The 27,053-nt window shown below is 38.3% G+C and overlaps 1 protein-coding gene across 17 annotated transcripts in view; it reads left to right on the forward strand.

Annotated features, from left to right (window-relative positions):
- Nucleotides 1–2,098: 2,098 nt before the first annotated feature.
- Nucleotides 2,099–27,053, forward strand: part of INPP4A (inositol polyphosphate-4-phosphatase type I A) — a 79,417-nt gene continuing 54,462 nt past the window's right edge. For 5 of the 17 annotated variants that reach the window (XM_015623167.3, XM_015623228.3, XM_033513562.1 and 2 more), the window contains exons 1-3: nucleotides 2,100–2,287; nucleotides 13,351–13,413; nucleotides 19,372–19,518. The gene's annotated coding sequence lies outside the window, so the exon portion shown is untranslated. Of the gene's footprint in view, nucleotides 2,288–13,350; nucleotides 13,414–19,371; nucleotides 19,519–27,053 lie in introns of all 17 variants that reach the window. The other 12 variants (XM_015623194.3, XM_015623220.3, XM_015623232.3 and 9 more) reach the window with 5 other exon arrangements.

Raw genomic sequence — 27,053 nt, forward strand, 5'->3', positions numbered from 1 at the left:
TGCTCGCTCTTGGTGTGCTTTATCTCTTTGAGGCCTTTAACAGCTCTTTTCTCTGAGTCAGCTTTGATCCAAATCTTCACTCTCAGCTGTACAGCAAATTCACAAAAATGAATGTAGATACGCAATTGCATGCCATATATTTTAAAGGAGACAAAAACCACAATTCCCCACCTCCCAAGAGAAAAGAAACTACCATCCTCCAAACCCCCAGACATGTGAAGTATCATCCAGTTTTGTCTTCTTCTCAGCCTTTGTCACAGATGCCACTTGGACTGTGTTAGTTCTCCTGATTAAAATCTCAGGGGTCTTGGTTTGGATTTTTGTTGCTGCCATTGTGTTTTTTGTTTTTTTTCCCCTGACATGCTGTGGTTCTTAGCATTCTCTTGCCTATTCAAGCATTCAAAACATGAAAATAAAACCTTGAAAGCTTGACAGGAGCAAATATTCACTGTCATTAGTAAATTGGGGGAAAAGATGGGATTCAGCAGAAGATTTTCAAAGTAATAAAATACTAATGGTTTTAGGGGAAAGAATTTAATTCAGTTGTATCTTCATAGATACCAGCTGTTCTATATCCCACTTGCTTATGCTGTCTTCATGACCATGCTTCAATGATTGTTTTGCTCAGCTTGATTCTTCCTCATCTGTTGATCCCTGCCAAGGCAGTGTTCTTGGCTGCTTTGCGATACATGGAGTAAACATTCGCCATCAGTAGTACAAAGTTTGTTCAGCAGTTTTAACAGCCAGATATAGTCCTGAAGAGTGCTGCACGCATACTTGGATTAAATGGGCAGGGGTACCTTACATTTTACTGGGCTTTGAAAAAGAAGGAATTCTCTAAAATGACAAAACACACAGACCCTTCAAAGTCATGCTTTGATATTAGCCTTTCCATGAGAAAGCTCAACACAAATCTGTTTAGCTGGATGATAGCCAACTGGACATTTGCTAAGTATGAGGAAAAATGTTCAGCTGTAAATGCTTTGACATAAACCAAGTGTTTTTCCTCCAAACTCTCTGGGATGTTTACATGAGTGGCTGTTAAGCAGGTCTGTGCATTTTAGTGGCATTGTTCCTTCAGCCAGTATCTTCTTTTAACAATGTTTGATTCATCCCACTGTAATTTGTTTCCATGTACTTAACCTAATGGCTCGGTACTAGATGGCTTCATCTGCCTCTCTTGAAGGCTGAATCTATTAAATACTGCAACTGCTTAGTATAATGTGCCTTTCAGAAATAAGTGGGATCAGTACAGCAATGCATATCAACAGTGTCCAACATTAAGTGCCTAACATTGGCTTTGTGATGCCTGTTCTTGTTCATTGTGGGGAGTCTAGCAGGCCTGGGAAATAAATACGTGTTCAAAATGCTTTTTTGACTAGGTTATCAGTGCCTAGTGAGATGGATAGCTGTGGGGGAGGCTGCCAGAACTCAACCCTAAACCCGAGTGCACTGTTCCTGTTTATAATGCAGCTATTCTCTTTTCCTATGGGCTCTTTTCCCTGGTAAACTAGTGTCAGGCACACAGTATTTCTGCTCATGTGCATCCCTTCCTACAGTCCTTCCTACACCTCTTTCATCTCACTTCATTTGAGACCAAATTTGCAGTGCCCAGAGTATTTAATGAAGTCAGACTTTGATATGAAGTTGTCATGAATAAACAGATATTGCCCAGACTCAATACTTTAATTTTATAACCTTTCGTGTTTTTTTTCAGTTCTGCCCCTATTCTTGATGAGATATGTGAGCCCATGGGTATCTTGTAGTAGTGCATCACCCGACATACCATGGTATTGGCTTGGTCTGCAGAGCAAGCCTTTGCATTCCAAATAAATATATTTGCAGCAAAGAAGCAGAATTGCTGTTCTCGGGGGAAAAACCCAAACCCCCCCAAACAAACCCACACCTCTCAACTCTCCAAGATTATGCAGAAGTTAAAATCCAATTTCTGCTGCAAGAACAAGCTGGGGCAGTCTGCAGGCACACACAGAGACACAGGCAGGCAGTGAGTGCCTGTGTGACAGGGAGCCGGAGTGAGAGGAAGCCTTGAAACTTAAACTCCTCCTGCAGCTCTGCATCTGCTCTGAGTCACTGGTATGACTCACACTGACAGTGTTCACGTTAGCTAGCGTTCAGATGGAGCAGCTCTGGCAACAGAAGAAGCAGGTTATATTATTGATTACCTGCTGCAGCAGACACTTGCACCAAGATTTTTTTTTACGAGCACAGATGAAACAGAGGAGGCTCTACTGAGTGCTGCTGTTTTTATTAGTATTGCTTTCTTAAGGTAAGAATGCCTGTTTATTTAAATATGTACCAAAGGGAATTTGGAGCTCGTGAATTCTGAATTGCTGTTATTCTTGGAGGATGCTGATCTTTGGGGCTGTGTTACTGCAAAGCTTTGTCTGGACTGTTTGCTGTGCCATATGGAGAATCATATGGCTAATGGGCAGTGTGCGTCCTAGGAAACAAAATAACTACTTTCTCATTCATTGATGTTATGTAAGGCATGGCAGCCATGTTAAGGACAGAAGACCTCTTTTGAAGAAACAGTGCTGCTAGATGGTAGGGCAAGGAAAACAAGTAATTTTTAAGCAGTTCTCTGTCCTTTGGAGAGTGCTGCAGTTCTCTAGTTCTTGCTTACTGAATTTCTATGTCAGTAGAATAAAAAAAGCAATTGCATTATAAGTACCAAAATAATTGTTTACCTTTAGAATCACTGTGTTGTTTTGCCTTCAGCATTCAGGCTGGGACTGTGCATGTGATCCATGCAGTGCCTGGATGTAAACAGTTTCTTCAAATACTATAAATGGTGCTTCCAGATATTGGGGTGAATTCCAAATCTTCTGCTACTAAAAGCACATATGTCATATTCTGACAATTAGTAATATGCAAAAAAATGAGACATATTCTAGTTAGTGTAGACATATGCAGAGTAGGTATAACATTTGTAGTGGCTTTACTGCTCTTTTACTCATTTTAGTGCTGTAATTTTAATGTAGGTTAGACTGGTGTCACTTATGCTCATGTAGAATCCACTAAGTCTTGAGAAATTGCTGTATTCCCCACAACAGATTTTATAAGCTAGGGATTCTGGTTTTGAACTGCAGTAGTGAATTTATCTTAACTTATTTTTTTCTTTTCTCTTCTTCCCCCCCAACCCTCCCATTTATTTTGGATTTGCAAAGCAGTATTCTTTTAAAGTGCATCATACAGTGAGGCTGGCAGCTGCTTTCAGTAATAAGGAAGCCAGATCACTTGTATTTGTTTTGAGAACAAGGGAATGAGGGTATTTTCAAAACCTGGTCATTTACTAGGTTACTTTCAGGTACTTGAAATTACCACTCATTTCCATGTAGCATTTACATAAAAGGGACAACTGTCATCATCTCTGGAAGAAATACAGTGCCGTAGTAATAGCATTTAAAAATGATAGCATATTTTAGGCTCTTCTTCTGTTTGCTAGTTTATAGCATTTGCTGATGTACTGTGTTTTCATTGCTATGAATTAACCAGACTGGGCATTATTCTAGCTTTTAAAATAGATTAGTGTTCTTAATAAAATGGAAAGTAAGGTCTGTTAGGGCATTTGTAGTATCTTTATACTTCTGGTGACATCCAACTTGGAAAACTACAGTGTAAGAGGAGCTTTTAAAACAGTGTCTGTCATGGATGCCCAACTCCCAGAGGAAAAGTTTTGTTGACTAATTTTAATGACTTATGTTTCTGACATTAAATATTTCTCACATTGGAGCAGTAGAAATGCAAACTAGTTTAAGCAGTGTTAGGGTTGGTTTTGGGACTGTTCACTAACAAAGTTCTGGCATGTGACAGTCTCCTTCTCCCAAATCCAAACAAGTAGAAATAAAACATTATTTATAGTCTTTATTTTTCAACTGATTTCTATCTTAATTGCTATTATTTAAGATTGTATCAGAACTGTGTCTTAATGATTGCCTTTAAGTATGCATTTAAGTACCAATTCTATATTATGTCAGAACAAATAATTTATTATAATAAAACTCAATTACCTTCAGTTTATTTTATATAATTTCTTTATTGTAACACATTGTGGACACAGTTAAATAATTAATGTTAAATTCAATGTTTTCAAAAGACATTTCAAGAACATGCTTGACATCTAGCAAACAGGATGACAGCCCCTGAAACATCTAAAAACCAGGATGACTGCCCCTAAATCAACACAAACCTCAAGACATCCTCTCCATCTATTTGTCCATAGACTTTTTGTGTAAGAGCTGACCACCAGAGAACTCCCTCTGATTCATGTCATCCTCATGTCCTTCTGCCACTGGGATGCCACTAAGGAAAAAAGAATGTCAGCTGAAAAAAAGGACAAAAAGTCCAGTCTTGCAAGATAGCTAGACAGTTTGCTGTATTTGAGTTGGAGAGCTGTGAAGAACTAATGCAATTCTAGTAATGATTGTTGTGATACCATGTCAGTAACTATGTGACTTCTTTGGAATATAGTAGCAAGTTACAACTGTAAACATAAATATCCAAGGTAGGAGAGATTTGTGTTCAAGGCAGGATAGCTGTGTTAAGTGGAAAGGAAACAGCTGCATTTGATTCTTCTATGGAGAGATTTTCCAGTAAGGGCTTGTCAAAGTCTGCTCTCTAGGCACCCTGAAAGCTGGGTTTTGTTACCTTAAGATGGCTTTGAATTATGCTGCAAAGGTAATGCATGGCAGAAGCTATTTGGATTATTTCACTGGCATTTTTGGCAGGACTTGAACTGTGAGAGTTCATGATCTCCTTGGCCTTTCTTTTTAGTAAACCCAAACAGAAGATTCCAGCTCTCTGTTCTCCCCTCCTGTTCCTAACATACAGGATATCACGGCTGTTTTTCTCATCTCTGCATTACTTCAGAGCCATGCTTTGTTATTTTTGCCTTCTCTAAAGCTTTTATGAAATTCCTGCTGAAATTTAAGGCCTCTTTTTGATTCTCACTTTAGCTGCTCAGGTGTGGATTCTTTCCCTCTGGTAGGTTTTCCACCTAGGAAAGCCTTGAATGCCACAAGCCTGTGTAATTCAGCACTTCCCTTTTGCTCCTCGTGCTGCTTGTGTTCCAAACAACAAGTGCAGTGTTCAGGCTGTCCTGTATTTGTTTCTTCTTTTGTAAAACTTCCTGCTTTTTATTTTATTTTATTTTTTGGTGTCTTCCTTTGTGGCCATACTCTAACTGTGTTACTCTGAGCCCTTTGTCACCCTTCCTGGCAGTTGGGGAGCTGCTGGAATAACTCTGATCTCTTCTATGTTCTGCTCTCTCAGTCCTTGAGCAGAAGTTTCAAAACAGACAGTGGCATCACCCTTAGGCATGTTGTTCTACCTCTTCCTGCCATGACAGTGGGAAATGGCTGCAGGAAACAGCTGTTGCTATGGGTAGTACGTGGAGAAATGGGGACCCTAGAGAAAATACAGCATTTCTCCAAAATTCTTTAGGGGGAGGAAGCATCTACTCTCCTATTTTACACAAAAGCTGCATTAGCAATTATTTATAATTAGCCTTGCCTGATGAAGAACTTAGGGGAATCCAATCCTGTCATTGCAATTAATTTAATTTATGTGAGTCATCTTTAATAGGAGTGATATTTTTTATTGTATTACAGTTTTTGCTAATGATCAACTCAAACTGGACCACTACTATATCAGAAACTGAGTTTTATACAGAGTAAAAGACGACTCGTGAACTGAATAAGGATTTATATTTTTTTTTCCAGAAAAATGGTGGCCATATTTTCTATGGTGATATGCTGTTTGCTGCTTTTTCATACACTGCAGAGTCCTTTCTCAGGAAGTCTAGAGATGAAAAAGCAGCATCTTGGTGTTTGTGTAATACATCCTTGTCAGACAACAGCACAGCATTTCTGTTTTCAAATAGGAATTTGAAATGGAGGGAAGGAAAAATTGTATGAGTTGGGGTATTTTTCCAAGTTTTTGTTTCTTTTTTTGCATGTTTGAAATAAGCCCATGTAAACTGGAGATACATTGGAATAAAATCCTTGCATGTGAGCAATATGATTCAGAGGCAGTGTAAGGATGAGGATAGTTCATTTTGCTCTGGTTAAATGAGGTTATGGCCTGGATTATGATGGCATGTTATTTCTGTGCAGAACTGTCCTTGTATTTTATAGGGATGTAGAAATCTGGGATTAGCTCAGTTTTTGTTTCAAATTGATGCTTTGCCTTTAAAGCAGCAGAGTACCTCTGACTTGTCTTCGTGAGCTTAAATAAACAGCACCTATTTGCTAAGTTTGATGTCTCACATAACTGTGAATTGACCTTCTATGTTCAGGTGAAACACAGTTTAAAAGGGAATGGGTTCATGATCTTTAATTCAAATTTACTTTTTAGATAAATACTTGATAGTGCCAGATGGCAAGGCAGCTACGGCAGAGGTGAATAACAGAGCATGCAGGTTATTTGGGCAGCAAGTCTGCTGTTAAAAAAAAAAAGACAAAAAAAAGACAGCACTGCAATATTCTGGATTGCACTAAATGCCAGTAACTTCACTGGGTTTCCTGTGTGTGATAGGTGAATGTATTATAAGTCCCAGATTCCTGAAATACAAAGTGCTATGAAAGATTTCTTCTGTCTCATTTCAAAAATAGACACAAGTGATCTGACTTTACAGCAAAAGATTTATTTTTTTCCAGGCTTCAGTGTTATTTTTGTCAAGCAGTTGGAAGGGCTTCTCCTGAGAACATATGGAGCAAAATGGTAAAATGTTGATTTGTATAATGCACATACAAGGACATGAAATAAATAATGGCATGTTGACAGTGTCCTCTGATGTTTCAGGAAAACTTGGAAGAAGAGCTATTTTGAGCTCTGTATGATAGTATGGTGGATTTGTATGAAAAGGATTGTGTCACAAGTATTACTATGACTAAATATTAGTATCATGGCTCTAAATACATGTCATAAAAATGCATGCAACTGAGCTGCCTAGAGTGAGCTCTTTCTGTCATAAATTCTCTCTCAAATGTGGGTGTTTGGGAAGAGTTACTTAAATTATTCTCTGTTCCTGAGAGAAATAGATGACTTTCAATTGTGTTTTGGTAAACAGGAGGTAGTGAGTAATAGGAAGAATGTGGCCTTTGTGGTTTTGCCTGCACAAGAAAGATTTCTCATCATTGTCTCATAGCTTTATAGATTCTGATGAGAACATGATATTATAATTCTGACACTTCTACAGAAAACTGATTTCACACAGGAAAGTTGCATGGAAAAGTGTCTACCCTTTCACTGGTACGTAATAAGAGAGGCAGTGGTCATGGGCATAGTGGAAAGAGATGAGCACCTTCAGGGTACAGAGAGCAGTGAGAAGGGGGGATCTGGTTGGGCACATGGGAGGATAAACTTCCGTTTGCACAGTCAGAGTGTGAGGGAATCAGCTTCCTTTATGTACGGAAGTGAGGGAAGGCTGTCAGTGTCTATGTGTATGTGTGTGTGATCTAAGGAAGGGAGGGGTTTGGCTTCAACACCCATGTTGTCTTGATTCTGACTTCCTTGTAATGTTTTGCCTTTTTTTGGTGGTGGGGGGAATGCAAATATTTTGTAATACCTCAAGAAGGACTACATATTCATTTATGTACTTGTTAGTGGGATTTATATTTCAGATATCTAAACATCAGCATAGTCTTTAATTTCATGGAAAATCTAAATGTCACAAGGGGCCATGGGTAAGATTTTGTTGTGGGCTAGAAAAAATGTGGCACAGGTTAGAATTGTCTCTTTAAAAACCAGGGGTGTCTTTAAATAGCAATTTTCTGTAAAATTTAGCAGAAAGACAAATGGAGGACAGAACACTTACCAGTGAAGATCTGCTTAGCTGGTGTTATATTTGTGACAAGTAGGAGACAAGAACTCTAGTAATTTGACTCAATTTGTGTGAAGATTTGATCCTTCCCTGGATGAGCAAGTCATCCAGGATTAATGGGAAGAGCTTTTTCTTCCTAGCACAGTGCTTTATTGTCACTAGCAACATTTGCAGACATCTAAAATACTGTTAAGGAGGTATAATGTGTCAAATAGACATTTGGGAGGGCTGTGGTAGCTGATGAAGGAAGCATGTTACAGTGTGCAGCATTTATTTTTTGAAAGTATGACGTCTTTTCCAACTTCCTTAGAACTTCCATTTTTGACCCCTGTTCCTTTGGGATTCACATTTCTGAGAAAACAGCCTTCACAGTAAGCATGACTATTTATATGAAAAGCTAATAATGGAGCCTAGATTTCTTCATATTGTACTGTATGTTTCATGGCTGGAGTACCCAATGTTCCCATTTACATGAGCTCTCAAGCTGCATTTCAGGGCTCATAAAATGAACATTACAAGGTCAGTGCAGTAAGGAAAACCCATCTTAATGTCTCAGCATCTTGGGAATTTGTGCAAAACTGAACATCCTCAGAAAACTATCAGTTGGTTACGTGGCATGAAGATAATTTCCAGCCATTGTTCCTTGGATGCTTAGTTTTACAGTGAAACATCATCTAGCTTGAAAACATTGCCTCCCATGATAAAAAAAGGGAGAGACATTGTGGGCATTTGGTAGCTAAGTAAAATGTGTCTTATTGTGACAATGCTAGAATAAGTGGAAGAAGAGAGTAAGAATTTTAGATACTGGACACCATTTATTTACTGTCAACACTACTACAAAACTGCTAACAGTTGGTGCACCATGGTCCTGGGTGTCACCTCATCTTTTTTGCATAAACACATAGCAGATGGTTGGGTCAGTAATGCTTGTGAAATCAAACCATGTCTTCTCTTTAGTGTATAAAATAGAATATGAAATACAGGATCCACTTGTGCAAACCACTTTGGCCTTGAGACTGTCTTTTGTAATCTTCTCTTCCTGGCTTTCCATTTTGTGGAACTACCCTCTTTATCTAGACTGACTTTGTGGAGGTGTGTATTTGACAGTGTTGAGGAATGGACCTAATGTTGGGTCATGCTCGGGGTTCTGACTCTGTGTGTTCAACCTGGGGTGGTATTGCTCTGTTCTATGATTTTCTTTTCATAAAAATCAGATGCAGGGTAAGGTAAATTTTACCTGTGTTTCTGCCTGACAAGAAGTTGTGACTCCTTCAGGAACACAGCCTAACATTAGGAATGCTAAAGCACTGCTGTAACCAGGTGATAGATAGAGTTGCAGATGTGTTTTATTTCTTCCCAACCAGGAACTGAGAATAGATAAAATTTTAATGTTGTGTACATAATGTGCACAGTACAAGTTGCATACATAATGCAAGCAAATCTGAAATAATTCTGGGAAGTGAGATGAGGACAAGGCAAGTTCACTCTTTTTCTGGAGGGTATATTTTGGTGTAACAGTGACAGCGTCTTGTGTAAGTACTGCAAAAAGAGGTGGCATATTGATCACAATAATGATATGCTCAGAATGAAGTGAGTTTATCTTCTTTATGTTCCTATATTTCCTGTAAACTGGTATTTCAAAACGGGGAACGAGGAAAGAGTCCAGAATATCATATATAGTTGAAAAACTGTTTTATTTGCCCCAAAGCAAAGGAGATCAGACAGAGCACAGCAGGACACACAGTATTTTCTGCCTTCTGTCTGCTAGAAAAAGAACATGCTGCCTGTATTTGTAGGCTGATTATTGGAAACTCAAGTCTTTAAAATGTGTTTACAGGAAATATCTTTTGAGCTACACCAGATCTAACAACTTGCTTTGAATGAGTGTCAGTTTGCAGCTCTGCTGTCTTGTGGTTCATCCTCAGCTTCTTGTCCGCTGCAGAGGTTCTTGCTCCTCAAATTTGGCAGCATTATCAGCAAACAGTCCTTCCCTGTCCTGAGCTTGTTAGAGAGCTTTGGTTTTGCATTGTACCTTTTGCAAAGTGTTCTGGTTTGCTCTTTTTTTCTGTCCAAGTATTCTGGGGAGAAGGGGGGTGGGTGGTGGATTCTTTTTTTGTTTGTTTGTTTGTTTGCTTTTGATGCAGTGTGCTTGGTTTTTGTTTTTTTTTTTTAAAAAGACATTTTAGTTATACCTAGTTTAGATTGGCAAAGCTCTCGGGGGAATAGCACATCTGTTGGACTGAACCTGGACAAAAACTGTCAAGGCTAACCTCCAGTCAAAGTAGCTCTGTTTTTCTATGATTAACTAATAGACAAAATCACACCTGGTACCATGGGTTGCATGGGTTCAGAGGTGTTGACACCACATTTAATTGTAAAGGAAAAGTGTTGTGCCTTCCTTCTTGGAATGACTTAGTTGCTATCCAGTGAGTCAGAAAGAAGGAAGAAGGGAACATGGAGGAGAAAGTGAGGGATTTCCAGTGGAACCATGTATGCTTCCTCTTATTTTTATATTTGGTTTTTATCACACTGATGCTTTTCTACAGAAAATAGTGTCATGCACATCACTTTCTGCAGTACTTTGGAATAATGGTGTGGCAGATTTAATTGAGAACTGATGTTCTCCTCTTGTTTGTGTGGTAACCCTGGATGCCAGTGTAAGTGATTGGGCAGGAAAAAAGCCTCACTATATATAATTTCCTTACAGTGAAGGCTCTGAATGGCTTTTAAAATCTGGCAGCAAGCTCTGAGGTTTGAACCGCCATCACTGGTTGATTGCGAAACAATTTCTGTATGGTTTTAATTAAGCAAAATCATGCTGCAGTCTTTAATAAAAGAATATATTTTTTTTCTGTAATGAAGATATCTTAATGCAAAAGGCCAGAGACAGAAGGCAGAGCATGTCAAGATAGTCCTTTGCTGCAGTCTACAGTAGTACATTTCCACAATCTGCTGTAGTTTTGCTGCTATTACAGGGCAATATAATTTTAAAACTTTACAAAGTAGGGTGAAAAAGGGTGGCTTGAATTGGTGCCCAGTTAGAATCATTCATCTTCAAATGCCATTGGCATCTCTGGGAATGTAGTATCTAGGCATATGCTGCTGGTCTTCAGTTTAGTTGTTCTAGATAAAGCTGCACTTCGATGGTTCTTAATCAGGTACCAAAGTGCAACAGAATTGGAGGGCAATTAAAAACTGTGGTTGTGTCAAAGAGGAGAACTTAAAGATGGCCTCTGTAAATGTAGTTGGAAACACATGTTTCTTTCAGAAGGAGGTGCAGAGCAGGAGGGCATCTTCAGGAGGTCAGAACTTGCAGAGAGATTGTTAGGAAGGTCTTGCCTTCTCTGCAGAAGCTGAAATATTTTTAAAATATCTCGCTGATGGGCTGGTTTTAAAACACATCACTAATCTCAGTGTTGCTTTGCAAGATGTGTGTGACTTCCTGAAGGTAATGAACAAATTATGAATATGACTTAGCAGCAAAGAGGTTCAATGTAGTTACTACGTTGCATTGTCCTATTTTACAGATACGTGAGCTAAGCTACAAAGTTGCAAAGGATTTGTCAGTCTGCGTGCATTGAACTAATCTGTTTTTTGTCAGTTTGTTTCATTTAAAACAATGTTGTAAATAGTTTTTAGATTCCTTTATCATTGCTGTCATTTTAATTTCTTCCTTTAAATTAAATAAATAATAACTGACCAGGTTGAAGTATTGGTATTTGTAGATGTCCTGAAGGTTAATGGTGGTACATTATTACAAGATTTTAATGCAGTAGATCCACAGTATCAGCCCTTGATCTTGTGACTGGCGATGGCTTGTCTTGGGAATAGCCTTCATGGTGTCTAGGAGCTTTCACAGCACTTGCCCTGCTTTTAGAGTGGAAAAAGAAAAAAATAACCATACTAAATAAATACAGTTGAAGTTATAAAGAATGTTAAATTAGAACTTTGCAACTTATTATGCCAATATAAAAATGATTTAAAATAATATATGACATTGCATATCACACTTACCCTGAAAAGAGCTCCAGATAATATTAGATGTCTCTGTCCTCATGGAGAACAAAAAGCCAGGGTTAATTAAATGCTTTGTAACTTCTCATTTGAACTGATAGTCATATATGTGAACCTTGAGTTTGTTCTGCCCTCACCTTAGATGATGAAAAGAGACCAAAACATAAGCTACTTTGCAGGTCACTTCTATAAAGAGGTGTAATTTTGTAAGAGATTTTAGATGCTTTGCTGATGAGTCTATTAAAGCACAGGGCTGGATGCAGTTTCCGGAGTTAAGTCTAGTGTTAACATCAGCGTAACATTCCTATATAGAAAACGAGGTTACCCTAGGCTAAACTGTGTTCCTTCCTTGCTATTATTCAGTTTAGGCTTGTTACTTTGTTAATATCCTGTTTAGCTTAACACATTTTTCACCTCAATGTTGAAAGCCCCTGTAATGTATCTGTGAAGAGCAAATTGTAACTCATCTCAGCTTCCACTTTGATGAGTTTTACAGCGATTTTGCAGAAGGCACCTCTTGTCCGCATAAGTCTTTCTCCACACGTTGTGCACTGAGCTGGATGGTGTTCTGCTTCTTATAGTGAGTGTTCCTGACTTAGTTTCATTGCTGCTTCTTGTAGCAACAGGAGCATATTGGCTGGTAAACCCTGGTGAAGTATCTCCCTTTTTATGGCTGTGTTACCTGACTCAAAGGCCCTTTTTCTTCCTGTTTTTTTTTCAACTGATAAGCTCCCAGTTGGTAGCAGAAGTTCTTGTTTGTCTGTTATATGCTGTTTTATCTCCGTACTTTTTGCTTTCTTTCTTTTACTTTAGTCCTGGTTCTCCTATGTTACTTTTGCTGTAAACTCATGAATTGCATCTTGATTACTGCATCGCATATTTGAACACTGCTTGATGTATGAATCTTTCCTGAATTTAATTTTTTGAGGAGTGCTTTGCTTATGACTGCATTTTTCTGTGAATTAAGGATTTACCTATCTTAATCTTACTGTATATATTTATATGGTTTCCCCATCTGTACTTTTTAATAGAGAAGCATCTTCTCCACATAGAAACCTGTTGACTTGCCATAGTTTTCTGGTACCATAGTCAAAGATTTCTAACATGCTCTGTTGAAGCAAGATGGTAGACATTTTGGGTTAAAAATTATACTGGAAAGCATACTACTTGAAAAGTTCATGTTTTGACCTTAAGATAAAAAATTTGATCCATAGAGTTATTTGCTCCCTCACAGTTATAGAGACTTGGTTCCCTGAGTGTAAATAAAGAGGTGGAGGTGTGAAACTGAAAGAACAATTTTGTTTCAAATGACAGAGAAGCTATGATATAAAATGTTAACACTCAGAATTTTTCACAGGTTTTTAGTGGGGTTTTGTTCCTACACTGCTGCCCTCTATCCCCCCCCCCCCCCCCAAAAAAAAATTCCTATACTAGTAGCCTGTTTATTTGGATTGATTCAGTTAGAAATAATTTGTCCTTTTTGTGTCTTTCAGACTTCATTAAAAAAAAAGAACAGGATACACATGCTGAATTTCATTTGTGACAGGTGGAGTAAGGTAAGATAATTTTAGTGATTATTACTGTACTGTATGATGATCTGTTGACACTGAAGGCAAGAGTTCAAAGATTCATCATAAATTAGAGACTGAGAAATCTAAAGGAACTTCAGCCTTGGAAATAGTGAAGTGCTGACAAGATCTGATGTTCTGGTACCAGTAGCACACTTTTATTTCCAGGTTTTATATTGTAGGTAGTTCATTATATTGGCCAGGGGTTTTCTGTTCTTATTTGGGTGCATTGCCCACAGTAGGTGAGGAAGTCCAATAGCTAGTGACAGTATGGTATCTTTGTATTTGGACAAATGTGTTTCTGGAAGTCTGTGAGATTTAAACTGCAGCCTACACTGAAAGGCCAATATTTGATGCCTGTTTCTACTGTAGGAACAAACCAGTCTTTCTTTAGTTTTTCTCCTTAAATGTCCAGAGATGGAAGAAGGCAGGTCTGCCTGTCATTGAGCATTGCTGTAGCATAGAGCAGTAACCTTCAGGATGGGAACTGAACCCTGCTGGGCACTTCACAAACATTTGTCGAGTATTTGCTTCTCCCCAGTGGAAGAGCTACTTTATGTCCTGTAGAATGGCAGGGTGCAGGGGCTGATGGTCACATTTCTAGGCCCTGAGAGAGAAATCTCTGTCCTGGTGGGGTTCTTGTTAGCAGAAATAAAAAGACTCTTGGCCACTCGTTTCCAACCCAAGTTCAGTCATAGGATGCCTCTTGCTTCCTCTGTGCAGAGCAGCTCTGTTTTGAGCTGAGCAGTTGCTTCTGGTATTCCAGAGAGTAAGAGAAGCTGATGAGATAGGGATGTGGCCTGAACTGCAAGGCAGTATGAAACAGACTAATAAAATGAGTCTTCTGGTAGAGGCAGGAAGTTTTGCTGGTGTGGGAGTAGGATGTAGTGAGAGGTGAAGCAGGATGCTCTTGGTCAAATGTGATGCTTATGGTTGCATGCAGAAATTGAAACATCTCAGTGTCCTTGTCCCTGATGTAGTGCCCTCAGTGCCCTGCTACAGAGTTCAGCAAATAATGAATGGTGGAATAGAGTCAATGGTGACTTCTCAATGTATTGACTTCTCAGAGATGTTATTCCCCTGCTCCTGCTAAGGGAGATCAAATTCATTTGTAAGATCAAGCAAAGTCAGCAGATGCCCTTTCTCCTGCAGCATTGCTTTTCTTGCGTTAAATGTGTGTCTTAATGCAGACTGAGAAGCAATTACTGAAAAGTCTAGAGGTGTGCTGCCATGACTGTGCCTACAACAGATATGAAAGCAAATGGTCGATACCATGGACTCAGTTATTTAATTGGGACAGAATGGAATAGAGTGCATAACAGGATGCTCTAGGGGCTTATGTATAATTTTTTCCTTTCACCATCTTGAACTGCTCAGTGAATCACAACTTGAGAATAAGGCATGCACTTACAGATCTCTCTCCATCCCAAGAAGACCAGGATAAAGTTGCCAGCAGCAAATTAGCATTGCCAGACCCTGTAGCTATATTATGACTTAAAAGGAATTGCAGTAATACTTGTCATTCATACTATCTTTCTTTCTTTTATTAATCATTGTATGCATTGGAAAAGAAATGCCTCAGGCAATCCTTCATCTCCATCCAATGCAGTGCTGCTTCTTGCTGAAGAAATTAATAAAGAATTGTCATTCTACCCAAAGACAGCTATGACTTCTCCCCTCTGGGGTTTGTCTCCACACTTGCAAAGAAATACATAATAATAGAGCTAAAAGCTAGCATTTGGGGCTCCCTACAGTGACAGCATATCATCCTAATTAAGTGTTTCTCAAATGCGGCCCTGGCTGTGCAACCCATTCCATATTTCGTCAGGTTGCACTACCTGATTGTAGCTTTGTATTAGAGGAGGTCTGGAGAGAAAATAGAAAAGGAAAAGAGAATGCCACCACTTCTGTTTGCCTGCTTGCTTGGCATTTTGGTGCATACTTTCTTTCCACTGATGTAGATTTAGTGGCTTCTTTTTTAGGAGTCAAACTCCATGTTACATATGTAAAGCTCCACATAATTTTTTGGATTAAGGCTCCTTAATTGTGTATGAGACAGGTTATGTCACCCTTTTTAAGTAACAGCTTCCTCTTCAGTCAGTTTTCTGGGTGACATTTCTAGAAAATGTGCCCTGCTGAAGTACAGTAGATGATGAGTGGACAAACAACACAGGTGACTGACTAAGGAGAGGTAATGGTTAATATAAGCACAGCAAGCTGCATTATGATTATTGTTGTTAGCTTTTACTGCAAGTTTACTATCTGCTTTTACAGTTTGGGTTTTTTTTAGCAAAAACCACCAGCATTTCCTAGCTTGTTTCTTTTTCCTTTTTGCCAGTTTGTAAAGTATAAATGCAGAGCAGGCCATGTGTGACTGTGTGGCTGTGTTACATACGCAGTGATCTTGTTTCTTAGACCATAATGTTCATCATCCTCTTGTTAATGCTAGATTGATTCATGCCCTGTGCCAATGTGGCATATATAATTGCAGTAACTACACGTGCAGTCATTGCATAATGTGTGGCACTTGGTCTTTCTGTAATATTCTGTATTCCATTAGAGGGTTTTCTGACTGGTGGCTTTAGTATACAGGGTTAACCATGGCTTTTAGCAGTGAAGAGAGAGATGAAGAACTAAATTTGAATAATATGTTACACGAAGGCGTAATGGTATTGAATAGAGCCTGAATGCAGGGAGAGGGAAACAAAGAAGAGTGAGAGGACATGATGTCACATAGCTAATGAGAACAGCTGAAGAGGGCACATAGGAGGATGGCAGAGGCAGAATTTCAAATGTTTTAGGTGTCTGGAAATGACAGTGATCTGTGGGCTATTGCTTCGGTTCTTTCTTATTACTTCTGTCTCTTTTTACAAATATTTTGTCTATATTATGTTCTGTGCAAACACAAAATCAAGCCTTTTCTGGAATTAAATGTTATTCTTACATCAAGCCCTTTAGAGTCTTTGGAATTTTATCCTGTCCTAGCTTACATTCAATTCAATAATGTTAATTTTACTCCTGTGTTTGCATTTTAATTATAAAGCTGTTACAATGTTTAAATTACAAAATGTCCAGTACCTAATGGTTAATAATGTCCGTATTATCCTTGGGAGATACATAGATGAACTACCACAGATAATAATCAGTAATAATAATTCAGTAATAATTGTTTCACTAAAACATACTGAGAGAATTAACACTTAATCTCAACCATCTAAATCAACCTCCAAAAACAGCTGCCTACCATGCTACTTTCATTCTTGGAAACTCTGCATATGGATAATTTCCTACTTCCATTAGTATTTTCCTTTTAGCTAAGAAGATAAGCTAGAAAGTGACCATGTAGGTCCTCAGGTACAGACTTCCCCACATCTAAAGGTCTGGACTGTGCAATACAGACACCTGTAAACACTCTGTATGGTTTTCATACGTATGGGCTGCAATAGCTTGAAGCACTGCAATGAAAGACAAAAAAATCTGCAGTTTGCTTCAGACTGAGGCATTGCTAGCATGCTACTCTCTGAAGAATAAATAGCAGAATAGGCTCATAGTTATTTTTAACTTTAGTGCAGGATTTGTCATAACTTTGGGGAGGGCAGGGAAAATTTTCAAATTCATATCCTTAATCTGAAGTCAGACATCTCAATAAAAGTCCTTGGTAGACACTGAAGATCTGCAGCCCTTAGTAAAGTCAGGAGCAATTGTCAGTGATCTGAGGTCTCCCAAGAAGTCAGGTGTCTTAAAATCTACATCAGGAGAAATCTTAACTTTTTGGCTTGCTTCAGTGGAACTGAAGCTTGTGGTTATGCATCTGCTCATGTGCTGACACTATAATCTGAGTTGGAAGGAACCCACAAGGATCATCAAGTCCAACTCTTGATCCTGCACAGGACAGCCCCAGAAATCCCACCACATGCCTGAGGGTGTTGTGCAAATGCTTCCTGAGCTTTGTCAGGCTTGGTGCTGTGACCACTTCCCTGGGGAGCTGTTCCAGTGCCCAACCACCCTCTGGGTGAAGAATCTTTTCCTTATATCTAACCTAACCTTACCAACACAGAAAATAAGCATTTTTCATGCCATTCCCTTGGAATTCTGTCACTGGTCACCAAAGAGAAGAGATTGGTGCCTGCCCTCCCACTTCTACCCCTCCTATTGGATGTCCCATAGCTATTAATTTAGCAGAATTAGACATTTTTAGCCATGATATTCAGCAGAAATATTAACTGCTTGCCTATTTTGACTATTGTGTGACATATGCAGGCAGCTAAAACCTGCTTCTGAAGCACCAAGATGCACAACTCATACTTCTGCTGTTTGAAGAATGAATCAGTAAGTATATTAAAATTCAGGCCAAATTTCTCTGAAGCAGGCAACGTATACAAATATTACCTTTTAACAAGATGATTGCTTTCAGCTCAAGGCAGAGAAATGCAAATGTGGGTCAGAAAAAGAGCTTAAAATTGGAGACTAAGGAAATGTTTTGTGCTTTTAAGGTTTTTTTTTTTTTTTTTTTTTTCATTTTTATGTCAAGCCGGTAGAGATACCAAAATTCTAAAACAAGAGGAAGAAAACAAAAAAAATGCATACAGAATGTTAACTGTTTTCTTGAAATGAATAGTGTATTTATTATTTTTTAAATCCTTTGAATATTATCAAGAAAATCATCATGCTTTATAACAGAAACTTTTCCAGATGTTGCATGCTCGAGTGCCCCAAGTAATCAAAAAGCCTACATGAACATATGCAACAGTTTGTGAACATTGTACTGAATAAGGAGAATTTAAGGTCATGTGCAACTCTTAGAGGCTTGTGTAAAAGAATCCCACAAACATTTCATATTTACACTGGAACTTCCCATAGAATCATTAAGACTGGAAAAGACACCCAAGATCATAGAGTCCAATATAAAGTTATACAGGGGTTTTTAGCTATATCCTGTGTTTTTGTGGTCTCAGGAGGTTTCAGGAAGTCTTGGGTGCTTTAGTCATGATTTTACATTTATGAGAAGAAACATCCAGTTTTTGCATCTTTCATATTTTAAAATCAATCAGACTTGATGGCTGTCAGAATGGCTTTTTAAGTTGCTCCATTGGGAGTTTCCAATTTGGGAATTTCTTAAAGGTAACTTTTTAATGTGTGATTGAAATATAGATCTGTTACTAAGACTTTTTAGAGGATTTTTATTACTTATGCTATTGAATTTTATATATATGGAAAAGGTGATTTAGGCAACTTCAGGCTTGTTAATTTGACCCTAATAACCTTAGAAATTATTTTTAAGGAATACATAATTAAAGGCAGGGGAGTTGAGTGGAGGGAGGATGAAACACAATCTATTTTTCTAAGATAGGTCATCTCAAACTGGCCTAGTATCTTTTTTTAATAAGAAAGTAGGTTTTCTAGAAAAATAAGTGGGCTAGATCTGGTCTCTCTGGATTCTACTGAGCCATTCAACATGGTGCTGCATCAAAAATACTGTTCAAGGTGGAGGAAGATTAGGTTAGTGTAAGAACTGTAAACGCACTCAAGGAACTGACTCAAGAGAGACAGAAGGAGGTAGATATATGTGATGAATTATTCTCTGGGACTTGGCTTGTTTAGTTTTCTTGAGGCTTGTTTTGTTTTGTTTTGTTTTTTCCTGGAGTTGATATTGTTAGCATGATGTATTGAAAGCAAGCTGAAACTTGCAGATTGGAGGAGGACATTAATTTCTAGTGCGCAATTTTAGATGGAGTGACTAAACAATTAATTGGACAATTAGATAATGCTAAAGGGACAGAATTCAACCCAGCAAAGTGTCAGGCCACTCATTGTCATGAATTCTCTTACCCAGTTTAACCTTGGTGTCAAAATTAGCAGTATGACAGTCTGAGCTCTTATGTAATCAGTGGAAAGAGGCAGATTTTTAATTAGGCACCCAATTCCTGCTTTCTTGACTGTTAACAGAGCCTGGGCACCTGACTCTGGCATCAGTGCTGAATGCCTGAAACTGGATGGTGCTACAGCCTCAGCTTAGGAAGTAATGCAACAACTTTTCCTATGAAGAGGGAGTTCAGCAATGGAAGATTTTGAAGGAGAAAGGCCTATATGAGGGTAAGTGGGTTCCAGTTTGTCTTTAGTCTGTCAGTTTGACACCATTGTGAAAATGATGTATGGGGTACAGGCAAATGTCAAAAAGAGGTATTTCCTGTTGAGGGAGGGCATCTCAGCTGGGTGCATCTGGGCTGGGACATGATCTAGAATAAGTGTGCAACACTTTTTGCAGTATATGAAGTAGTACTATTTTTGCAGTAATAGAGATAGAGAAAACTGAAAGAGGGTAGATTTAGATTAGATATTAAGAAGTAATATTTTACGGTGTTTGTGGTGAGACACTGGAACAAGTTGGCCAAAGAAGCTGTGGATGCCCCATCCCTGGGAGTGTTCAAAGCCAGGTTGGATGGGGCTCTGAACAACTTTGTCTAGTGGAAAGCATCCCTTCCCATGGCAGAGTTAGTTGTTCTTTAAGATCCATTCCAACCCAAACCATTCCGTAAAAAACTGCAGAGATGATCAAAATACTTGTGTTACAAGAGGAGTCTGAGACAGCTGTGTTGGATATGTCAGGAAGACTGGTAAAATGGGAAATGTAATTGCCACATCTCTGCTGCTGGAGTCATGGGGAGCTTTGAAATGTGGCTGATATCAGCTAGGTGATAGCCAACAAACAGGATGTCTGCAGACCATCAGAGGAATAATGCACGTCTATATGCAACAAGGTATTGTAGGAAGATTATGATACCAAAACAGAAGTGTCTACTTGTGTGATTCAGAGGTGATGTGAACTGAACATACTGATTGAGTTTGTGTGTTCACTTAGCACGTGGATAAAATATTTAACCAACATAGAATGCACAGTGATAATTGCATAATATGTGACAGTAGTCAGTTGGAGAATGCTTTATGTACAGTTAGGGACAAGCTTAAAGATTTATGAAGGTCAATGATTGCTTGGATTCTTTGGATTTAGGCTGTTTGGCAGCTTGTGCTTTTTGTTAACTTGTACAGAGCATGATGCTTACTGTCTGCTGTATTGCCCTGCAGTTCCCCTGCATGACACAGGGAAAGCTGTGTGATGAATCAGGCTTTGAGTGAATTTGTAGGGCTGGACAAAGGCATGTTAAGCTTAGCCTGTGACAAAGATACATTTAGAAGCTGACTGCTGGAGAGCAAACTCATGACCACTGAGAGAAAAGCTTGCTCTGAAGTGAAAACTGTGGTTGTAGGTCCCTGATGTGCCTGTAGTGACAAGTGATGGGTGCAGCACTTACAGTCAGTGACAGCCCTTGCCCCAGATACCTCCTTAGTTTGACAAACACTGAAACTTAAAACTGGATGTTAGTGAAGACCTGCCCTTTTCCTGGATGGTGATTTGTCCCAAAACTGGGTTTGAAAAGGAGTTGAATCCTTTGAGCAGGGGTGAGTAATGTGCTTTCTTCTCTGTTGCAAATCCTGAGTTGCTCTAATAGCTTGTCAGCTATTAAGATATTGTTCAGTTTGCTCTTTACCAGAAATCTTCATAAAATAGCAGGAGGAAAACACCTCAGCAAGAAACATTTTTAATGCACTTCTGGAAGCACTATGTTTAGTTCTTTAGTTATTTGTTCATTAGTAAGGGACCAGCCTGGTATTCTGAGGTTTTCAAGTACAGAGAAGAATATCAGGAGATAATAGTATGGCTTCTCTTTTTCTTTTCCTTCTGCTTTGCAATTATGTAGTGGTAGTAAATTGTTATTGTTCTGTGTTAAAAACAGTCGTATGGTCATCTCACAGTCCTTGTTTGGAGAGTTGCCACAGTGAAGAAAAATTCTGTTTATGCACCAAATTGTCAGTAGTTTGGAAGGGGATTGTTCTGTTGGAAACAGAGTGCTTTGAATGGTAGTCCAAGAGGAGGGATAACAACGAGGGGAGGATTGAGAAGATAAGAGTAAAAATGTGTCAGGGTTATTTCAGGTTTATTTCTTATTAGAGTCATGGTCAACTACCTTAGATTTAGAATCTGTCCCAGTTTTTATATGGCTTTTTTTCCCTTGTATTCTAGGTTGTATTTAGCTCCAGATCATGTTTTTCTGGCTAGTAAACTCGGGGTTTAGAGAAATTGGTAATTAATAAATGGCTATTGAAGATAAATTCTGAAGAAGTCTTTTATGAATATTTAAGATATGTGGCACATATCAATAGTTTGAAAAGTAAAAGTGAAAATAGTTTGAAAAGTAACATTTAGTTTCTGAATTACTTTAATAAAATAATAATAAATAATAAGTAATAATAAAATAATAAATAATAATAAAATAATAAATAATAAAAAGCTTTAATAATTTCCTGATATTTCTCCATGAATCAATCAACTTTGAAAAACATATACTACCAGAAGAAAAGCTTTTTCTATTTTGGATTCAAAGTATGACAAGTCATCATTGTTTTGTGTGGTGCCTGTTGGTGCATTTTATCCTCAAACAATGGGTTATATGTGTTAACCCATTTGCTTTGATGGGTTTAGCAGTAGTTATGAAATCAACTCTGCCACACAGGCTCTTCTATTTCTTTGAGAAGGAAGGCTGGGAGATAAATGCTTTCAGATAGAATTTGATATGGAAGGAGGAAAAAATTAAAAGAAAAGGGTTTTGAGGAGTATTTTTTTAAGGAAGTTCTGCTGGGAGTAAAAGTCAAGCTGAGGAGCAGTGGTTATGGATACCAAGGACAGAACAGATGCCCTGAGCACTGGGAATGAGTAGTTTCAGTTGACTGGGGTTTACCATGTGTTTGTTGGTATTTACTCAACTTCAGGAGCTGGAGAAATGCACTCAGTTGTACTCCAGCTTGCCTGTAATTGAGAGTTTGGATATCTTGCTATGCAGTGCATGGAAGCGGCAAGTGCAGACAAAAAATGTCTCATGATTTAATCTTCAAGTCTTAAAGCAGCTTGTAACTGCCCCAGCACAGCTCCAGTCATCTGGTGCCACTCTTGTGGGTCTTGTTAAAAACTGTACTTCTTCTCCTTCCCCTGGCATGCCAATAGGTACCAATAAGTACTTGGCATCCTTTACAAAACATCTTTCATTAGACTAGACTAAATCAGTTTGCTAAATAGGAGCCTCACAGAACAGGAAAGATCTCTTCTTTGTCCAGCTGCATCCATCACTACAGAGATGACACTGGCATATTGTAACTTAATGTTTTGGCTTTGAAGTCGTTTAGCAAAAAAGGAGTAAGATATATCTTGTCCTGATGTCAGTTTCCATATTAGTGATCAAAAAGGAAAACATGAACATGAGAACTGAAAGGATTTTGGTTTGTAAAAGTGCCTGGGAAACAGACAGGGCAATTACCACATAGTCACTGGTTTCCTAGAACTGAGGAGAAATTCACGGTATCTTTTGCCCTGTTGATTCCTGCATTCTGAGCTGTAATCTTGGCACATTAAGGAGTCCTTGTATAACATGACAGAATGCATTAGGAAAATCCATTTGGATAAGTGTAAATTCTATTCTTATGCAGGCTGGGCCTCAAGACTGTCACTGGGGAGAAAAATTGAGTATGTTTTCACTCTGTTTGGATGCTGCTGCTGTCCACTCCCAGGTGATCTAATTTTATCTGCAGTTGTAAAAGGCAGACACAGCTGCAGTTTCATGATATATATTTTTATATAAATGTTATAAATATGTTAACTTTTACATCTTCTGCCTGACTGTACAGTCAAACTTCTATACTTTCTCACCCGCTCTGGATCTCTAAAATCTCATCCATTTGCAAGATTGTAATTTACAGTACCAATCATTTAAATTTGCTAAACAATTTATGGGACTTAGGTCATTTATTAACTTGTAGAGTATAAATGAAGGATAGAGGACAGTATTTTTGTGACTTTTACAGTCTATATTGTGAACTGAGGCTGCATACCTGACATTCTCTAGCACTCAGATAATTTCATAGCCAAAATAAGGATGCAATTTAATAGCTCATTGCCTGTAGAGTGCTCCTTAAAAATCTTGTTTGTATTACCCCAGAGTTATCCCTCTGAAGATTCTTAGCCACAGACATTCAGAACTGAAGAATTAACGAAGTACTTCTTGAATGTACACTAATACCACTTTTTCTACATCATCCTTTAGTAGCTGGGTTTTCACAGGGCTTTGACACTGTTGTTGCTTCAGTATTAAAATGTCAAGGCTACTTTCCTTCATTTCAACCAGTGGTTTCTGACTTCTTCCACATAGGTAGTGCCAGACTGATTTTTTTTTTCTAACTCACTTTGTTATGGATTAGCAAATGTACTAATTTTTTGTAACTGTATACTTTATGAAGAACTGTTTGCCCTGTAGGATTTCACTTACACTTTTTTTGTTTTCTTTGATGAAAAAATGATTGCATTCTCAAAAAAAGATAGCGTTCTTTTTTCTTTCTTAATTACATAAAGAAGGTATTAGTAAACTTTCCCTTTTCAGAACTGGAAAATACCCAGAAAGACATTTGCTCACACTTTCCAAATACAAATTTGCTTCTAAATTGAGATCAAACATGGGAAAATTTAGAATGTTAGGTGAATATTTTGTGTAGTTCTGAGCAGATGGAAACAACTGTTTAATTCTTAGAATGTTGAAGATGATGGTTTTAAATTGTCCATGAACTATGCAAATAAAGTTGGTGGGAAGTGACTGAGGAATGCAACCCACGATCAGTAGCTTTAAATTAGCTTGTTCTTCCACTGGAAAATTTTCAGGGTGTTTTCAAATCAGAAAAGATTGAAAGCTATTGAAAACTGAGTTTAATAATGTCCCATTTAGTTTTGTCAAGCAGTTCTAGCTTATTTCACTTCTAAAAGTTAAAAAGTTGAGTTTTATGACATTTGCTGTTTTAAAAAAATTATTTGACAAAGATGTATTACAGTGATGTCCGTGATTCACAGTGATATCTCTGTGGGCAGACAATCATGTTTTCAGTGGAAGCAAATATATTGTGCTTGTAACGAGGAAATTATCCAAATGATCACAAACTGTCCTGACTAGCCTCTTATGGCTAGCTCTCATTCTTGTTTCCTTAGTCTATAAAAACTCTGTAAATCAAGCTGAGGAGATCTACAGGACCCAAAAAGGCTAGAAACAGTAAAATTAATGCTCCTAACTGTTGAAGAAATTATCTCATAAAGCACGGGACTGCAGCATTTGCTGGTATATTTAAACAGTGAAGAATGGCAGAAAATTCCACATAGGTGGTGTTAGACTCAGAATCTTTTTTATATAAGGGCAAAGATGAAACCCCTGTTATATCTAAAGACAAATAGTTGTTTTATTATTATTGAAAGTCATTACAGCCTGATCTAGGAATCATTACTTGGCTGGATCCAATAATTATTGGAAAAGAAATATGCTTCTGTAGAGGGAAAATCTCAATAAAAAACTATGCAGTTAAATTCATTGAACACAAAGTGTTGAACACGTAAAGCTCTATCATGCTGTAATGCTGACCTTTTTCCTTCCCCTCTGGTCTGTAAGGTGGTGTCATCCTGTTGGGTAGGTATGTGGAGGTATTTTAGCAGCTGGCAACATCCAGAGGACGTCAGATCAGAAGGATCTGAATATCTGAGGAATATGATGTTTATGTTGGTAGGTTCTTCTTCTCCACTCTAGGATCCACTTCGGGTCATTTTTATATTTGCTGACAAGCTTTTAAACTTGGCTCTCTTTTCATTGGTCTGCAGCTCTGAGTTACATCCAGATTTACTTTATGTGATGCCATACATACAATTGATTGCTCTAGAGCCAATTTTGCCCAGCCTTAAGTCTGCAGTTCTTTGAGTGACCATGGATGAGCTATTGCCACAGTCCCTCCAAGTGCCAGCTCTGTACCCTCTCTCTTTTTGACCATGCTTCTACTCCATCTTATGTCTCCAAGTCTGTAGACCTCTGCTATCATACCAGACCTTTATTTTTCTACACTCAATCATTGTGTTGAGTTGTAAAATGATGATGGTACCATGCAAATTTAAACAAAAATAAAAACAAATCAGTCACAGACATTGTGCAGTTGGAAAAAATGGTTGTCATAGATGAACCAAGTTTAATTGCAGGCTAAAACAAAGTTGCAGGCAGGTAAACAGAAGGTGAAACAAAGCAAGCCTGGAAAACCTAAATGCTCAGAGGTTGCAAGCCCTGCTGCAAGGCTTCTGCCCAGTCACTGGTGATGGCAGTGTGGTATCTACAGGGCTACAGGGTAACAGAGCAGTGAGGGACACTGGTAACAACATATTGTCTGTCATGTTACCTCCAGACCTTAAATACGGATGTCAGGGTGTGATGCCAGCTTAGAAGTTCTCAGGATGCTTGTCAGCTGAATATGGGAGAACAAACATGGAGATGCCGCACAGAATACCAGTGCTGCTCATTATACTGTTTTTCTCAGTCTCTAGCATTGCCTGCTCTCAGAGAAGACTCCAGACTTGATTAAGCTTTTTTCTGACCCAGTCTTTATATCCAGCTTTTGGTCCCACCCTTTGGCCAGAAGGTACCGCCTCTCCAGCAGAAACATGTATATACATCCTACATAGGTGTTCATACATGTGCCCACACTGTGATGCAGTGCAGTAACTTAGTTTAACCTGTTGCTGAAAGTGGCTTTGATGAGGTGATGGACTCTAAATGCAGTGTGGCTGAAATGTAGCTACCCGCTCTCATCTGGGCCTGAAGAACAAGACAGATAGCTGTGGGCAAAATGATCATTTCTGCTGCCTTGCAGAAGGGAGGTTTGACTGCTGAGGTAGGCAGCATGCTTATGAATTTCTGATAAAGTGTGGTGGGAGGCAACAGAAGATAGCAAAAGTTGGTGTCACTGTGGCTTGCCTTAACGTGCAAAAACTGGGAGTCAAATATATCAGTCATGAGAGCGAGTTAGTCATGAACTTAAGAAAAGAAAGTAATTTGGGATACATCATTCACATTTTCAGGCTTTTTTTGTGTTCATGCAAAATTTGCCTTTAAAAAAAGTGAAATTCAGGTAAACATGGCCTGTAGTAACATACCAGTTTTAGAAGTCATGTAAGTACTTGGAGAATTGACAAAACTATGACATTTAAGTTTATATTTTTGAACACTGAGTGCTGCAAGGAACTCAGCATTAATATACACCCTTTGTCTTTGTATATCATTTTTTCTATATGTATTATAATTGTTGCTATCATCCCTGCAGCAGTTGTTATTTTTTTAAATAAATTTTTTGAAGGCCGCTAAACTGCTTCAGTTCTAAAGATTCATCAGTAGTAGCTGCTGAAAGCAAACCAGTAGATTGTGGTTACATTTACTTGAAAATTGCTTTTAAAAGCCCCGTGCTCCAGAAATCCATGGCCATACCCTATAGGAGTCTTAAAATTCTTCAAATTCTTGGAATTTTGGACTGAATTGTTTATTACATCTGGTCTGTTAGTAGCTGAGAGTGAAAGAAAAGAATGTTATTGCAGAATAAAATGCTGCACAACACATATTGCAGCTACACAAGTACTTGTTACCTTCTCTGTCTGAATGGAGCATTTTAACCTGTAATATGTTGGCATGAGGAGAAATAAGTATCTGCAATATTTTTATTTATCCTCAGGTGTT

The sequence above is a fragment of the Parus major genome, chromosome 1, assembly GCF_001522545.3.
Source record: "Parus major isolate Abel chromosome 1, Parus_major1.1, whole genome shotgun sequence".
NCBI classification, from domain to species: Eukaryota; Metazoa; Chordata; class Aves; order Passeriformes; family Paridae; genus Parus; species Parus major.